The sequence below is a fragment of the Silene latifolia genome, chromosome X, assembly GCF_048544455.1.
Source record: "Silene latifolia isolate original U9 population chromosome X, ASM4854445v1, whole genome shotgun sequence".
Lineage (NCBI taxonomy): Eukaryota > Viridiplantae > Streptophyta > Magnoliopsida > Caryophyllales > Caryophyllaceae > Silene > Silene latifolia.
In genome coordinates this window covers 105,159,724-105,177,137 of record NC_133537.1, presented here as the reverse complement: position 1 = coordinate 105,177,137, position 17,414 = coordinate 105,159,724, and the positions used below count along the sequence as shown (strand labels likewise).

The following is a 17,414-nucleotide window of genomic DNA, read 5'->3' as shown; positions in this document are numbered from 1 at the left end:
CTGGATGGGCGTGAGACACTGGATCAGACGACTTAGTAGCTAGATCATCATCTAGAAGACTTTCACTCTTATTTATGTTAGTTCTTGTAATTTGACGTAAAGAGGTTTTGTAATAATTAAGTTAAAAATAATTATATAAATTGCCTTGGAGTTTAATTTGTTATTCACTACCTCGGGAAACCGAGATGGTAACAGTCCGGTTTATTAGGGAATGTCTTGACGAAGGCTTCTTTTATAAACCGGGGTGTTACAGGATTAAACTAACTAAAATTTTATTTTAATTAATTTAAAACTTGTTATCGTCGTGCAATTAACAAATTGTTTCATCTGAGCATGTTAATTATTCTAACTAAGCATATTATCGTAATAAAATAAAAGAAGCATATGATTAACATGCTATCTATTCTAAACAACAATTAAACCATCATCAATTAATAATTAAGAGACATTAACAAACACGAGACGATAATTAAAAGACTATAAAAAGCGATAAAAAAGGCCTTAGGCCGTGACATACACGAGACAGAAGAGGAAGGAAAGAGACATGATTTTGTGCACCCTCAACTTACATGTAAACTTGGACACCACATGGGATCCCGTATACAAGCTTTGCTTAGAAGGCGTGTCTTCGATGATCGTAAAACAAATTTCGAAACAATTTAACAAAATCAACTTCAAAAAACAAAACAATTTTTCTCGCGTAAAAGGCACTTCGTGCAACGATTTAAAAAATAAGATTGTGACTTTGTTTCTTACTCAAATATGAATCCGAAAGATGTTCTGCAATCCTTAGACTCCAAAGATTCGAAATTTAGGAAAAGAAAAGAACCAAAAAGTACTTTGAAATGATTAAAAACGGGAGAGAACAGGTGTGGTTCACACGAGTTCAAAAACGCGATTTTGTTGTACTTCGTACAACGATTTTCAAACAATGATTGTGATTTCGTTTCTTACTCAAATCTAAATTCAAAAGATGTTCTGAAATCCTTAGACTCCAAATATTCAAACATTAGGAAAAAAACATAAGTAAAAATAATTTAAAAACAAAGAGAATTGGACGTGAACAGTGGCTGTCCAAAACGCGGGAAAACACAAACAAGAGAGCAAATCGATGCTCTAATACTTGTCTAATCCTTTCTATGAACCTTGTACTTTATTTCTGGGTATGAGAGGAGTTTAGGGCAGCTTTCTTACATGGGGTTGATTGTAGTTTCCTAGGGTTTTGAGCCGTGTTTAATGTTATATTTTTTGTCTCTTTTTTCGTCATGTTTTATGGTGTGTGGGTGTTGGTTTATATAGGAAACGGGGTAAGGGTGAAAGGGTTAGGTCATTTAGCTGGTGTAGGGTTTGCTTGTGGAAGGGGAAAGAGAGTTGGGACGAGATATATATGGAATGTGGAAGGGGAAATTTGGTTATGGAAAGAAGATAAGGGAAAGGATTATGTTTCGGTTTTCTGGAGATTGTGTGAGCTGGTTTTGGTGAGGAAATATCTTCCTTTGCTTAGGGAATAAGCAAGTAAAGATAGGGAAGGGAGTAGGGGTTGGATAGAGCTTCGAAATGGACTCGGGGAGTCCCTATTTTACCGCGGAAAATAGGGTACGGGTATGGGATTTTTGGGTGGGTTTTGGTGCGGGTTTGGGCTAGGTTGGGTGTTGGGTTGATGGGTAAGGTGGGAGTGTGGTGTCGGCTGGGCTAGGTTGATGTTTGGGTGGTGTTTGGGCTCGGGAAAAACAAGGAAGGGGATGGGTATATCGCGGGTTTGAGGAGGAAAAAGGGAAGGGAAAAGGTGAGTGTAGTAGGGTTCGAACCCGTGACCTACGAGGGGAATGGGTTGTGTCAAAGCTACCTCGAAATCGCGTCGAAATCCGTCCAAAAATAGAGTTTAAAATCGTCTTAAAAACGAGCTTAAAATCGTTTAAAAAACTCGTTTAAAATCGCTATAAAATTAATTTTTCAATTAAAAATAAAGCGATGAAACCGTCACATATCTTTTTTCAAATAAATTCAAAATAAAAACTTTGAACGATAATTTATTTTTCAAATAAATTATAAAAGCTTTAAATTTTAAATAAACTCGAAAACACGAAAACCAATGAAATAAATTTCATTTATTTCAAAATAATTTAAATTTCATTTAAATTATAAGATCGTCAAATAACGCTTGTCCCGCATCACAAAACGAAATCCGCTAACAAGCGGTGAAAGAAAACATGTGTCCTATCATCATCGAGTGTTTTGTCAGGATTTCTGTAAATTTCAATATCGACGGATACGGGTATCTACACCAACTAGTACTATATCCTTAGCTATATCTTTCTATTATCACCATCTCATGTCACCGATCACCGACTAGGGGTGTTAATTCCCGTATCAAAGGCTCTCTTTCTCTAATAGTTCCATACTTCTAATCACTCCGCACACCACCAAACATATAACACAAAATCCTCAGCATAACTACTACTTCAACTCTTCCACATTAGCGCACAACCACATTCTTCCCTATTCGCGTCCCTATTCCCACAACATCACCCATGAGCCATAAATTGTTACACACTCACTAGGTCCTCAAATTTCCCTATTTATGCCGCAAAACTCGTCCATAATTTAACATGATACTAAATCCCAACACTCCATTCTTACTGCCCCAATAAGATTATGAACCACCTGCACCTTCCAGGTCAGTATACAAATGCTCCCCTAATTACTTGCCACAACTATGTAAACAATGCTTCATCTAAAACAAAATCGAAGGTATTCCCACAACATCCCACAACTATGTCCCATCAACAAAATATCATTGTTCTATGACAACAATCACTACATGCGCAATTCTCTTCCATATTATACGCAACTCTCACCCACAAACCGAAAATCATAGGAAACAGCAGTAAACAGAATAACAATCAATATGCTCATACTAGGCTGACATATACTTTCAGAAGTTCGTCTCATAAGTATTCCGCTTACTTCACCACAACCGATGACGGCATCGAAACACCGCCACCAACAGCCGCACTGCAGCGCGAAAATATCCACTTTGCAACACGGAGTACCGTCCCCGAATCGCAACTCGTAACACAATAACCACATTAGTAATAAACATCTCGCGACTCATCCAACCACGCAACATGTTACACGGAATAATCAGATAACAACTTTATGAATATTGTACCATACCACTACTCTTGAGGTCAGAACCTCACACAATTACTTACACACACCATAGACCCATAATTAAATCTAACTAGCCAATCCTGATCACGTAACTTACCATTTGGTAAGGTATATCGCTAATACCAGGTTAAACTCATAAGCCCTTCATAACACCTTCTCCCATCTAAATAATCACCACTTCCTGACCGTGTAACCATATCATTAATACTCAACTACTAGCAAACGCCTCCTATATCCACATCTTATACTCCCTCGCACCCAAACATATTAATCCAGCCTACATAAAATCAACCTCTTTAAAACGGCCAGTGACAACACCACGACACCACCATCTTCCTTAACCACCATCATCCTTAACCACTAGTGACAACACCACGACACCACCATCTTCCGTATCACTGCTCTCTCATAATCACCTCCAAATATAAAAGTTCCTTTCCTATCTTCAGTTACCATCCAAAATAACGAACATCAAATCCATCAACAAAATTACCTCAACATTCATTCCAATTCTGTCCTCGATTGTATCATCACCTAGCTCACCACCAAAGTCTCATACCATGCAAATACTCTACCAACTTCTTACTCCCTTAATTCTTCAAAACTCATGACTAACATGTCGTCCTGAAATTCCTATATAACCCTTAACTCACACCCTCATGATAGCATCATAAATGTCCATGATTCATTATTTCCGTGCCCCATAACTTTTACAAACTTTCACTCGACTTACTCTCATCCTTCTTGTCCCATTGCACTTAACAATGCCCATAATCCACTAAACTCATTACTCCTACTACCTAGCTCTTTAATCATTCCGTTACCTTCTCATTAATTCCCAAAAAAAAAAGTCTAATTCCATTAGTCTATATCAATAACTCCTCATTCATTTCTTATCAACAATCTCTCTTGTCATGCTACTCACTCATATTCACCACCAACAGGCCCACTCAATGGTTTCTCTTTAATTGACTACATCTTCCTTTAACATCTTTAGAAATCAAGATTCACCTCATCCCGTTACTTCCTAAAGAATTATACACTAGGCTCACTTCCTAGTAATCCGAATTCCCAAACACCACCACTATATACAAATCCACTTTGCGGCATCCAACGACCTAAGCTCACTAAAAACCATTCCATTACATTCCTCTATCACGACTTCCCAGTACACATATCCACCACCAACATAGTCATGCCCATCTCCCTCCATTACACCCCTACATATCTCAAATTACCAAAATTAATCTCCCTCATTTCAAACATTTTATTCTCACATTCCTCAGAAGTACATTACCCCTTGACTATATATACTTATCACGACATTACTCAAGCTCACGACTATAATACTCACCATACCTCGCAAAATGTGCTCTTGCCTTAGTAAGCTCATCAATTTCACTTCCTCCTTCCACTATCCACCACAACTACGTATAACCACATGTCCTCCCCCATACACCAAACTCACACCCATCATAAGGTGGTGCTCACTACGTCATAGGGTCCGGTAACTTACGTATCAAGACCAACACATATGTAAAATAATGCTTTTAGACCTAAGACAAACGTAAGCACATAGTCTACGACTTAAAACAAATATCACATCCAGCAAAGAGGTACTCGGTCGAGTACCTGGAAGTACTCGGTCGAGTACAAGCCATTCGGTCGAGTATACTGACTACTCGGCCGAGTACTCCAACTCTAGTAGCTGATAAAAAATGCACATAAAGTATAATCGGTCGAGTACCTCATTTACTCGGTCGAGTACGCCCCACTAGGTCGAGTACGCCCCGCTTAGTCGAGTACTGTAACACCCCTCATACACCAAGTGCCTTACCAGGACCACCTAATGCATGTGAATGCTGCTATCTCGGTCACCCGAGGACATGTATATGAAATAGACAATAAAGAAACGTACTTTTTTAAATAAATTTAAAGCAATACATGTCCAAACCAAAACTGTCAAATCAAAATACAACTATTCCAAAAATGCGACACCAACTGAAGTAAATAAATGTTTAAAGACACAGCGGAAGACTTCTAGACATCTCGTGGTGACTCAACCCAGCTATCCCATGCGTGTCCATCTCATACCTGCTCAATAACTGCTCACCATCCCCGAATGGATCACCACAGTTTTCAAAACATTTAAACGAGGCCAGTTACTGATTACACAAATACAATATACAATATACAATATACAACACACACATTACCCAACCTCCGTCAAACCTCCACACATCTGACTACACCCTAAAGTGTGTAGTCCTGCCAGAATACCCATCGCAACAGATATTCCTCGCCGCCAGTGGGGGACCGCAGCCGTTCCCACCTAAGCCTCGCTCATCTCATCCGAGTGATAACCCATATTCCTTAATGTGCACAACCCCTCTGTGGCAGGTTCCACAGAGGGAAAAACAAGGGCGTGAAACCACTCCCGCAAGTGACTCCACTCAGCCGAGTACGCACCTCGAGAACCACATACAGTTATACAATCAATTATGCAACAACAACTTCAACATCAAACGAACATGATATAGATCAACAATAAACACAATCACCATCACAATTATGTATCCAATAACCGAGTAGGAAAACCCTACCTGGAATAAGTAATCACGAGACCGTCACAAGCAGCTAATCAATAATGCTCCTCTACGAAACCTCCTCCTATAATCACATAACATACAATTACCATCTAACAAAACATTATACTCCCAAAACCCCCAATCTACCCAATTGGGGTTTTAAACAAAATCAACAAAACAATATAAAAACTATACAAGGGTCTTACCCTCGACATGACGAACTCAACGGCGAACACGACGATCCGACAACCTTAGCCTTTGGGATTTGATAGCAACGCGATGAATGAAAGCGACGTAACTCATTTTCTCTTTAAAAGGTTTTAGAAAAGGTGAAATGTGATAAAGAAAGTGACGGAAGTGATTTGATCAATATTTGAGCATATTTAGTCCCCGAATTAGCCTCGTTCCTATGCTTTTTAGTGCATATTTGGGTCATTTACTATCTTTAGTCCTTTGTTTTGCATATTCTTTGAGGTTTTGTTTCCTTGGTAGGAGAGGAGTGCAAACCTTGCATTTTCATGGCAAAATAGAGATAAGTTGATCGAATCTAATGACCAAGCATCAAAGAGAATACAAGACTAGAAGGCCTTTGTACATAATGTAGTAGATGGGCAATGATGAAGAAGATCCTTGCATCCCCGACAAAATCCCGGAGGATTGTTGGAAGAAGAAAAGAAGAAAAGAAGCTGGACTGGGATCCGAGCGTCTTACCTATCGGGACGCTCGTCCAGAAGCTCCCCAGGCCGCTCGTCCATGTTGCTAGGCCGCTCGTACAGAAGCTACACAATCCGCTCGTCCCGACCTTTTGGATGCTCGAATTGTCCTCTAGAGCAACATGTCCCCTTCTTTCTTCATTCGAGATGCGCATATTTTTGAAAGACTAGCTAAAAGGAGACCCGCATCTTTTCTTGAGAGGAGAGATTCCTCAGGGACTTGATCGTCATTTGAGCCCTTAGTAACCCTAATTTGTGCACCTAATCCCCACTATAAATACCCCATTAGTCTAATTAGATTATCATGTTCTTCTTATCAATCTTTAGTGTAGTTTATATTATTCTAATCTCTCTTTAATCTTGTAATCAACTTCTAATCAACTATTAATACAAATCTCATTTCCTTAATTTCTCTATTGTTCATCTTTTATTTTGGGTAATTGAATATTATTTGGGTTTATTGGGAGATTGACAACCTTCCATCAATCATCAAGTACTTCTATTATTCTTTGCATTATTATTTTGGAATCATCATTAGGTATAATTCTCTTAATCCCTTTTTAATTATTGTTAATCATCTTCATTTATTCTTCATGTTTTGCTTTGTTAATATCATTGACAACCTTGTTAACATGTTAAACTTGATAATGAGTGAGTAGTTTCGTTAACTAGGGTTAATGGGGAATTAGGGGAAACCAACATGGGGGATGATTCATGCTTAATTAAATATGTTCACATAATTTATTTGCTTGCTTGTTGTGATCTCAACTTATGCACATGTTATGTTTGATGAAACGCGAGCCTATGAATCCTTGCATTTTTTACCCATCACTTACCTTTTCAATGAGACTTGTAAGACATAAACCAACTCGAGTCTCATTAGATCATGCATATAGTTGAGTAGGGAGGATTAAGTCGACTTGTAGGTGTTGTACAATCTAATCGATTCGGCTCCGGGACCCAAACCTTCCTAGGATTGTAAGATATAAACCAACTCGATCCTATCACAACAATAATTGCTTGCTTATGATTTAAGAACATGTTTGTATGATCAATTCCCATGAATCCCCTATGAACCCATGAAACCCTAGTACTTTTAATCAATTGTTTACATCTCATTTTAGTCATCTTGCTTATTTACTTTTATTGTTATTTAGATTAGTGATCTTCTTATCTCAACCCAAATTGTGACACCCCTAGAGACCACTACTTGCAATCGAAAATCCTACATCAATACCCGTCCCTTGGGATCCGACCTTTACTTGCCTCTTTACTAGTAGTAGAGTTGTTTGTGAAGTTATAAATATTGTTTTGGTCTAGGTGCTCCTAACGACAAGTAATCTAAATCTAAGCTCAAAGCGGACCGACCAAAAATGGCGCCGTTGCCGGGGTCGGTGTTAACTTGATTTGATTTTCTTTGATTGTTATCAGTTGTGTCTTTCTCTGCGTTGGGGAAGTAAGATTCCTCAAAGTTTGTTCTAATTGTTTTTGAGTTGTTTGATATTTTGCATGTCTAGAAGATCACAAGGTAACTTGTTACCCATTGATCACGAAATTGAAAGGATTTTGACAACCAATAGAAGACTTGCTAGAAATACTTTGAGAGGTATTGGTGAGGTTGTAGATATTCAACCAAATATTATTGAGTTCATCAACCCTTTTGCAAGAGAAGGTGAGGAGAACCTAACACAAAATCAACCACACAATCACCCCACAATGCCTAAGTTTTCACCACATTCCATACCAACCGAGGAGAACCTACCCAATGGTACTCCCACACCACAACACTTAACCGGAAATTTCATTGCAAAATCCGCATTTATCCAATTAGTCGAAAGAAGCCAATTTGGGGGGATGCCTAGTGAAGACCCTCATTCCCACATGAATACTTTTTGTGACTATTGTGATGCGATTTCACAAATCGGAGTGACTCAAGACCAAATTTGATGGGTCTTATTTCCTTTTTCTCTAATTGGTACCGCGAAACAATGGTTGAAGAGCCTTGATAAAGCTACTCTTAGAATTGACTCTTGGAAGAAGTTTGCTCTAACTTCCTACAAATAATTCTACCCTCCGGAAAAGACTAACATGCTAAGAGCTCAAATTACAGATTTTAAGCAAAGGGACGAATAATCTTTGTATGAAGTTTGGGAGCGATTCAAAAGAACTTGTCGCTCATGTCCTCATCACGGACTTAGCGAGTGGTTCTTGGTACAACAATTTTGGAATGGTCTTTATGATGACTCAAGAAACATTCTCAACATGGGATCAAATGGTATGTTCACCGAAGTTGACGATAATCAAACTTGGAACAAGATTGAGGAAATGGCGGTCCATAATTTACAATATAGTAGACCTCGCAAGGCTACTAGAGGAGGAAAGTATGAAGTGGACTCTATTACTCAATTGGGTGCTCAACTTAGTGCTCATATTGATACCATGAACTTGAAGTTTGAGAAGGCTATGGCTAAGCTTGAAGAAGCCTCAAAATCACAAAAGCATCATGTTAATTCCATGGTAGCATCTTCATCAATCCCAAGTGGGATATGTGAGAATTGTGGAACTTTGGGACATGACCAAAGTGAATGTAGGGGGACAAATGAGCAAGTGAATGCTTTTCAAGCATACAAAAGTGGTACCCCTTATTCCAACTATTATAATGAAAACACCAAATTCCACCCAAATTTCTCATACAAAAGCCAAAATGTTCAAAACCCTCAACCAACATACACCCCACCTCCCATGAAAAACCAAAATCAAAGACCCTTTTAAAACCAAAACCAAGGTTATCAAAATCAAACTCCATACATAAAATCAACAAAATGACCAAGGTTTTGATGTTCAAAAAGCGGTCCTCCAAATGCAAAAGAATCAACAAGAATTTTTCACTCAAATGCAAAAAGATAGCCAAGCAAAAGACATTACCATCAACAACATCCTAGCCCACACAAAAAGGTTGGAAACTCAAATGACCCAACTAGCATCTTCAAGTTCTCAAAGACAAAAGGGGCAATTACCACCTCAAAGTAATCCCCCAAGACATAAAACGTTTAGTGCCATTCACTTGAGGAGTGGTATGAGATATGAAGGGCCAAAGAAGCAAGTTGAGGATGATGTTGTCGAAGCTAGGGACAAGGAAAGAGTTGTGAAAAACTCTAAGGAAGAAGAACCCACCAATCAAGAAGTTTCAAATAAAAGTGAAGAAAAGGCCAAAAAGAAGGAGCCCATTGTGATTAGACTTCCATTCCCGAGTCGTCATGCTAAGCCTAAGTTTGATGACCAACTTGGAAAATTCATGGAAATTGTAAAGAATTTAGAAGTCTCTATTCCTTTCACGGAATTGATCAATCACGTTCCGGCCTATGCAAAGTACATGAAGGACTTCATTACGAAGAAGAAATCAATCCGGAAGCTTGAGACTATTGCCTTCACTAAGGTGAGTAGTGCCATCCTTCAAGGGAGTTCACCTCCAAAACTCAAGGATCCGGGAAGTTTCTCCATTCCATGCACTATTGGTGACACTACAATCAACAAAGCTTTATGTGACCTTGGGGCAAGTGTTAGTGTCATGCCATATTCAGTTAGCAAGAGGCTATGAATGGGAGAACTCAAATGTACCAACATCACGCTACAAATGGCGGATAGATCAACAAAGACACCTTTAGGGGTATGGGAAGATGTTCCCGTGAGAATTGGAAAATTCTTCATCCCGGTGGATTTCGTTATTGTTGACATGGAAGAAGACACCAACATTCCTATTATCTTAGGAAGACCTTTCTTGCACACCGCGGGAGCGGTGATCGATGTGAAACATGGAGAGCTTACCCTTGAAGTGGGAGATGAAACAATCACTTTCAATCTTGACAAGACCATGAGAGCTCCCCGATTGCATGAGCCATGTTTTATGGTTGATCACTATAGCCGGAAGGATGATAGGAAGAAGTTGGAATTTCAATGGAAAAAGAAAGTTGATGATGCTTCATCAAAAGTACAAGGAAATAACAACAATGAGAGCTTGAAAAGCTCACCCATGACAAGTGAAGAAGATGGCCTCATTGGCTAAGACAAGAAAGAAGGAGAGTTGTCTCTATCAACTCAAGAAATTTTTAATGATCAAGTAAACGAAGTTTGCGGTCTTTGGGATGATGAGTTTGAAAGGATATTCAATCCCTATATTGGTAATGCTATGAACCAAGACCGTCATGGAGAACAACAAGTGCAAAAATCTATTGAGGACCTTTATCATGATAATGAGCAAGCTTTCGACTACTTCTTCAAGGTGTTGAGTAACATCAACAACACCTTGAACATGCCCCCTTGACATCTCACATTGGATGAGAGTTTGGTGGAGTCCTCCCTAAACCACCATTTGTAAATATTCTAACTCCCTAACTTGCATTTCAATTTTCACATTGCATCTTTGTCATTTCTGGATTTATATTTTTGTGCCTTGATCAAGATATTCATCATTTTGAAAGAAGTGAGGGAGGGACTTATGATTTTATTGATGTGTAGTGATTTGGCTTAGTGTGGGGATAGCAATTGCCTAGGCTATTTATGCCTTTGTAGTGCCCCTATAATGAAGAACACGAGAATTGAAGAATGGAAATGACACGGATTACGAAGTACCCACGGATGGACCTGAATCCATGTGGTCAAGGAACAATCCGAGCGGCCAAATGGACAATCCGCTCGTCCTGAAGAAACCCGAGCGTCCAAGTCACCATACGCTCATCTGGTAGAGCTGCAGAAATTAAAAAACTGGTCTGGCTGTGAATCCGAGCGTCTCAGCTGAGAATCCGCTCGTCTCATTCTGGACGGTCGTCCTTCAAGAAAGACGCTCGTCTTTTTGCTGCAAAATCCTGGGATTTTCTCTGTAAAGGAATCCGAGCGTCCACCTATAAAGACGCTCGTACCTCCACAAAGAATCCGCTCGTGTTTCCAGAAAGACGCTCGTCCTGTGGCGTCTTTACCTGACCAAAATTTTGAAGAATCCTAGCGTCCCGACACCTAGTCCGCTCGTATTCCACTGCATTTTCAAATATAACGGGTATTTAAATCCTCTTGTCCCTTTCATTCTCATTTCTTCAACCTACAAACACTACCCAAAAACCCAAAAACCCTCATCCTCTCCATCAACAAAATCAAATTTCCTCAACTAAACTCAACCATATCAAATCCAAACTTCCTCACAACAAAAATTAATCACTCCTTTTGCAACAACAAGTGATTCAAACACCAAAATCTTCAAGTTTTGAGTCGATTTTTAGGATACATAGCAACATTCATTCATCCTAAATCGATTTGGGCATTACTAAAAATTGAAGATTTCAATCTTTCATTGGTGTAATCAAGCAAAGGAGAATGGCAAGAACCAAAGGAGGCAACGAGGCACCCCAAAAGAAGACACTTTCCAAAAGGCAACTAACTCTTCAAGCAAAACAATTGTCAAAGGCTTTGGTAGTCCATGAGGCAAGGTTGGAGGCTCAACAACGAGATCCCCCTATAGAAGCTACAACATCAACAACTCCGGTCATTGAACAATTATCCAATTATCCGGCGGTAATTTTCACTTCCGACTCTCATAGGGAGAAATTCATTCTCTTTGCTAAGAAAACCATCATGCCTACTAAGTTTATTTGTGAAGATGCATTGTCAAAGTTGGGTGTCCTTGAACAAACCAAAACCTTCTTTGAGTCTATGGGTGATGTGACCATTATTTGATCATATTTAGTCCCCGAATTAGCCTTGTTCTGATGCTTTTTAGTGCATATTTGGGTCATTTATTGTCTTTAGACCTTTGTTTTGTATATTCTTTGAGGTTTTGATCCCTTGGTAGGAAAGGAGTGAAAACCTTGCATTTTCATGGCAAAATGGAGCTAAATTGATTGAATTCAATGACCAAGCACCAAAGAGAAGAAAAGACTAGAAGGCCTTTGTACATATTGTAGTAGTTGGGCAATGATGAGAAAAGATCCTTGCATCTCCAATGAAATCCTCAAGGATTTTATGAAGAAGAAGTAAGAAAAGAAGAAGGGAAGAAGCTGATCAACAATCCGAGCGGATTGCCCACAATCCGCCCGTCCAAGACCAAGAATCCGAGCGTCTTCCTCAGAGGGATGCTCGTCCAAAACAACCACAATCCGCCCGTCCACCAAGCAAATCCGCTCGTCCAAAAGACCCACAATCCGCTCGTCCCGTGCCCTGGACGCTCAGATTGTGTGACAGCTAATCCGTCTTCTACTTGTTCTATGAAGGATGCGCATACCTCGGGAAAGACTAGCAAAAAGGAGACTCGCATATTTTTCGGAGAGGAGCGATTCCGCAAGGACTTAATCGTCATTTAAGCCCTTAGTAAACCCTAATTTGTGTACCTAATCCCCACTATAAATACCCCATTAGTCTAATTAGGTAATCATGTTCTTCTTATCAATCTTTAGTGTAGTTTATATCAATCTAATGTCTCTTTAATCTTGTAATAAACTTTTAATCAAGTCTTAATAAAAATCTCATTTCCTTAATCTCTCTTTTGTTCATCTTTCATTTTGGGTAATTGAAGATTATTTGGGTTATTATTGGGAGATTGACAACCTTCCAATCAATCATCAAGTACTCTATTATTCTTTGCTTTATTATTGGAATCATTAGTAGGTATAATTGTCTTAATCCTTTTTAATTATTGTTAATTATCTTCATTTATTCATCATGTTTTAATTTGTTGGTATGATTGACAACCTTGCTAGCATGTTCAACATGATAAAGAGTGAGTAGTTTCCTTAGCTAGGGTTAATGGGTAATTAAGGGAAACCAACATGGGGGATGATTCATGCTTAAATTAATATATTTTCATAGTTTATTTGCTTGCTTGTTGTGATCTCAACTTATGCACATATTATGTTTGATGAAATGCGAGCCTATGAATTCTTGCATTTTTTACCCATCACCTATCTTTTCAATGAGACTTGTAAGACATAAACAAACTCGAGTCTCGTTAGACCATGCATATAGTTGAGTAGGTAAGATTAAGTCGACTTGTATGTGGTGTACAATCTAATCGATTCGGCTTCAGGACCCAAACTTTCGTAGGATTGTAAGACATAAACCAACTCGATCCATCACAACAATAATTGCTTGCTTATAATTTGAGAATATGTTTGTATGATCAATTCCCATGAATCCCTTATGACCCCATGACACCCTAGTGCCTTTTATCAATTGTTTACACCCCTTTTTAATCATCTTGCTTGTTTACTTTCATTGCTATTTAGTTTAGTGATCTTCTATTCAACCCCCAAATTGTGACACCCCTAGACACCGCTAGTTACAATTGAAAATCTCACTTCAATAACCGTCCCTTGGGATCCGACCTTTACTTGCCTCTTTACTAATAGTAGAGTTGTTTGTGAAGCTATAAATATTGTTTTGGTCTAGGTGCTCCTAACGACAAGTACCGAAAACTAAACCTCAAAGAGGGCTCGACCAAAAATGGCGCCGTTGCCGGGGACGATGTTAACTTGATTTAGATTTTCTTAGATTGTTATTAGTTGTGTCTTTCTTTGCCTTGGGGAAGTAAAACTCCTCAAGCTTTGTTCTAATTATTTTCAAGTTGTTTGATATTTTGCAAGATGGATCTTATAGATTGCTTTGTAGAGGACCACTTAAGTATACCTTTCTTCAAAGACCCCATGCAAGCATTGGAAGCCTTGGAAGCAAGTGAGGCTAAAAATATGTATTGGGAATTGGAGGTAGATCTTTTTGATGCCGCTCTAGCTAACAAAGAACTAACTCATAAGCAATCCGAATTAGTGCATAACATCCTTGTGGAAGCATATCAACCTATAGAGCATGAGCAATCAATCCTAGAAGACATCTTACAAGCCCAAGACCAAGAGGAATTCGTCATGGAATTCGAGTATGACGAGATTGATGAACCCGAAGAACAAGTTGAACATGCTATGAGAATGGAGTGTCTAATGGAAATGGAGCAAATTCTCAATGAACCTTCAAAGGAGGAAAGTGAGGTACAAATCCCTACTTTAAAACCCCTTCCCCCAAATTTGAAATATGCTTACCTTGATGAATCAAAGACTAAACCCGTGATTATTAATGATAGACTTGATGAAAGCCAATTGTGATAGAGCTAAATTGATCGAATATAATGACCAAATTTGAAATTCCCACCTTGAATTGTGATGTGATCAATATTTGAGCATACTTAGTCCCCGAATTAGCCTCGTTCCTATGGCTTTTAGTGCATATTTGGGTCATTTACTATCCTTAGTCCTTTGTTTTGCATATTCTTTGAGGTTTTGTTTCCTTGGTAGGAGAGGAGTGCAAACCTTGCATTTTCATGGCAAAATAGAGCTAAATTGATCGAATATAATGACCAAGCATTAAAGAGAAGACAAGAGTAGAAGGCCTTTATACATAATGTAGTAGATGGGCAATGATGGAGAGGATCCTTACATCCCCGACAAAATCCCGGAGGATTGTTGGAAGAAGAAAAGAAGAAAAGGAAGCTGAGCCAAGATCCGCTCGTCCCACCCATCGGGACGCCTGTCCAGCAGCTCCCCAGGACGCTCGTCCAAACCACCAGGCCGCTCGTCCAGAAGCTCCCCAATCCGCCCGGCCCGACCCTTGGACGATCGGATTATACTCTAGAGAGACACGTCCTCTTCTTCCTTCATTCGAGATGCGTATATTTTTGGAAGACTAGCTAAAAGGAGACCCGCATCTTTTCTTGAGAGGAGCGATTCCTCAAGGACTTAATCGTCATGTAAGCCCTTAGTAACCCTAATTTGTGCATCTAATCCCCACTATAAATACCCCATTAGTCTAATTAGATTATCATGTTCTTTTTATCAATCTTTAGTGTAGTTTATATTATTCTAATCTCTCTTTAATCTTTTAATCAACTTCTAATCAAATATTAATACAAATCTCATTTCCATAATTTCTCTTTTGTTCATCTTTTATTTTGGGTAATTGAAGATTATTTGGGTTTATTGGGAGATTGACAACATTCCATCAATCATCAAGTACTTCTATTATTCTTTGCATTATTTTTTTGGAATCATCATTAGGTATAATTCTCTTAATCCATTTTTAATTATTGTTAATCATCTTCATTTATTCATCATGTTTTGCTTTGTTAATATGATTGACAACCTTGTTAACATGTTAAACTTGATAATGAGTGAGTAGTTTCCTTAACTACGGTTAATGGGTAATTGGGGGAAACCAACATGGGGGATGATTCATGCTTAATTTAATATGTTTTCATAATTTATTTGCTTGCTTGTTGTGATCTCAACTTATGCACATGTTATGTTTGATGAAATGCGAGCCTATGAATCCTTGTATTTTTTACCCATCACTTAGCTTTTCAATGAGACTTGTAAGACATAAACCAACTCGAGTCTCATTAGACCATGTATATAGTTGAGTAGGGAGGATTAAGTCGACTTGTAGGTGTTGTACAATATAATCGATTCGGCTCTGGGACCCAAACCTTCCTAGGATTGTAAGATATAAACCAACTTGATCCTATCACAACAATAATTGCTTGCTTATAATTTGAGAATATGTTTGTATGATCAATTCCCATGAATCCCCTATGAACCCATGACACCTTAATGCTTTTAATCAATTGTTTACATCTCATTTTAGTCATCTTGCTTGTTTACTTTTATTGCTATTTAGTTTTGTAATGTTCTTATCTCAACCCAAATTGTGACACCCCTAGACACCACTACTTGCAATCGAAAATCCTACATCAATACCCGTCCCTTGGGATCCGACCTTTACTTGCCTCTTTACTAATAGTAGAGTTGTTTGTGAAGTTATAAATATTGTTTTGGTCTAGGTGCTCCTAACGACAAGTAACCGAAATCTAAGCTCAAAGCGGACCGACCAAAAATGGTGTCGTTGCCGAGGATGGTGTTAACTTGATTTGATTTTCTTTGATTGTTATTAGTTGTGTCTTTCTTTGCCTTGGGGAATTAAAGCTCCTCAAGGTTTGTTCTAATTGTTTTCGAGTTGTTTTATATTTTGCATGTCTAGAAGATCACAAGGTAACTTGTTACCTATTGATCACGAAATTGAAAAGACTTTGACAACCAATAGAGGACTTGGTATAAATACTTTGAGAGGTATTGGCGAGGTTGTAGATATTCAACCAAACACTATTGAGTTCATCAACCCTTTTGCAAGAGAAGGTGAGGAGAACCCAACACAAAATCAATCACACAATCAACCCACAATGCCTAAGTTTTCATCACATTCCGTACCAACCGAGGAGAAACTACCCAATGGAACTCCCACACCACAACACTTAACCGGAAATTTCATTCAAAATCCGCATTTATCCAATTAGTCGAAAGAAGCCAATTTGGGGGGATGCCTAGTGAAGACCCTCATTCCCACATGGAAACTTTTTGTGACTATTGTGATGCGATTTCACAAACCGGAGTAACTCAAGACCAAATTCGATGGGTCTTATTTCCTTTTTCTCTAATTGTCACCGCGAAACAATGGTTGAAAAGCCTTGGTAAGGCTACTCTTGGAATTGACTCTTGGAAGAAGTTGGCTCTAGCTTTCTACAAAAAATTCTACCCTCCGGAAAAGACTAACATGCTAAGAGCTCAAATTACAGGTTTTAAGCAAAGGGACGAAGAATGTTTGTATGAAGCTTGGGAGCGATTCAAAGGAATTTGTCGCTCATGTCCTCATCATGGACTTAGCGAGTGGTTCTTGGTACAACAATTTTGGAATGGTCTTTATGAAGACTCAAGAAACATTCTCAACATGGGATCGAATGGTATGTTCACCGAAGTTAACGATAATCAAACTTGGAACAAGATTGAGGAAATGGCGGTCCATAATTCCCAATTTAGTAGACCTCGCAAGGCTACTAGAGGAGGAAAACTTGAAGTGGACT

General features: G+C 38.7%; 2 non-coding genes across 2 annotated transcripts; both read right to left on the bottom strand.

Moving 5' to 3' along the window:
* Positions 1-8,563: 8,563 nt before the first annotated feature.
* LOC141625208 (small nucleolar RNA R71) lies at positions 8,564-8,670 on the bottom strand. Its single transcript, XR_012535001.1, has one exon. It is a non-coding gene; the product is annotated as a small nucleolar RNA R71 (small nucleolar RNA).
* An 8,437-nt stretch (positions 8,671-17,107) lies between these two features.
* LOC141625913 (small nucleolar RNA R71) lies at positions 17,108-17,214 on the bottom strand. Its single transcript, XR_012535656.1, has one exon. It is a non-coding gene; the product is annotated as a small nucleolar RNA R71 (small nucleolar RNA).
* Between the last annotated feature and the right edge of the window lie 200 nt (positions 17,215-17,414).